Source organism: Cyprinodon variegatus, unplaced genomic scaffold (assembly GCF_000732505.1).
Source record: "Cyprinodon variegatus isolate N-32 unplaced genomic scaffold, C_variegatus-1.0 Scaffold1245, whole genome shotgun sequence".
Taxonomy (NCBI): domain Eukaryota; kingdom Metazoa; phylum Chordata; class Actinopteri; order Cyprinodontiformes; family Cyprinodontidae; genus Cyprinodon; species Cyprinodon variegatus.
The window spans coordinates 59,272-60,413 of record NW_015151698.1 but is presented as its reverse complement, the minus strand read 5'-3'; positions in this window follow the sequence as shown (position 1 = coordinate 60,413).

The following is a 1,142-nucleotide window of genomic DNA, read 5'->3' as shown; positions in this document are numbered from 1 at the left end:
AACAAAGCCTTGTTTTAGCTTAGGAAACATGCAAATTGAACCAGATGAATGGGTCCGCCCCTTTGGAATGGGAAAGCAATCCATACCAACACAGAAGAGCGACTTCCTCGGTACAAGATTTTGCAGGAGATCTACACCTTATGGACAAAGGACATTCTTTTGGGGACCAGAATGTTCACATTTTGGACAAAGAAGACAGGTGGTTTGAGAGGAGCGTGAAGGAAGCCATCTATGTTAAGGAAAAAAAAACAACCTTAAACAGAGGAGGTGGACTCAGGTTGCAGCTTTCAAAACCTACAATGCAACAATTGAGATGATCCCTTCCCACTATCATCACAACCTCAGCCCTGTACAGCCCGCCTATTCTGCCAGGCCAACAATTCCCTTTAATGACCACCCTCTCAGAGGCATAGACAGGTTTGGGGCATTACAGGCTAACAAAGAAGCCATATGACCCCATTGCAAACAGGCGGACCCGTTCGTCTGGTTCAATTTGCATGTTGTCTAAGCCAAAACAAGGCTTTGTTGGGCTACTCTATAAAGCCTCGAACTCAACTGAAATTTTGCATTGCAAAAGCTTCCTGGATGAGAAGTGAAACGTCTTTAAACTTGGAAACAAACTCCAGTCCATTTTTTCTTTTACTTTTTTAGGACGCTCTGAATGCTTCACACTCATTTGCCGACATTGTGATGTAAATCTTGGTGTCGTCTGCATGGTTTCGGTAACTGATCTTGTTGTTTGGTATAATCAGATCTAAATGGATGCATGTAGATACTGAATAGGCGTAATCCAGAATGGAGCCTTGAGGAACCCCACATGTGATTTTTCTGGTCTCTGATTTACAGTTGCCTCTCTAAAATGTCCTTCTCCTTAACATTTAAACCAGTCCAGTTCTGTACCAGAAAGGCCAACTTAGTTTTTCAGATTCTCTAATAAAATCAAGTGATCAACACTATTAAACGATGCGCTATAGTCCAGTAATGCAGCCTTGTGTTGCATTTTAAATATAAGGGATTGCTGCAGAGTCAAGGACATACTGTAAGTAAGTGACCACTGTCATTATATTACATTCATGAGGAGTTGATTCTGCAAGTTAATGACTGGATGCAATCAGTTGAGTTTCCTTAAACAGAAAAACTAT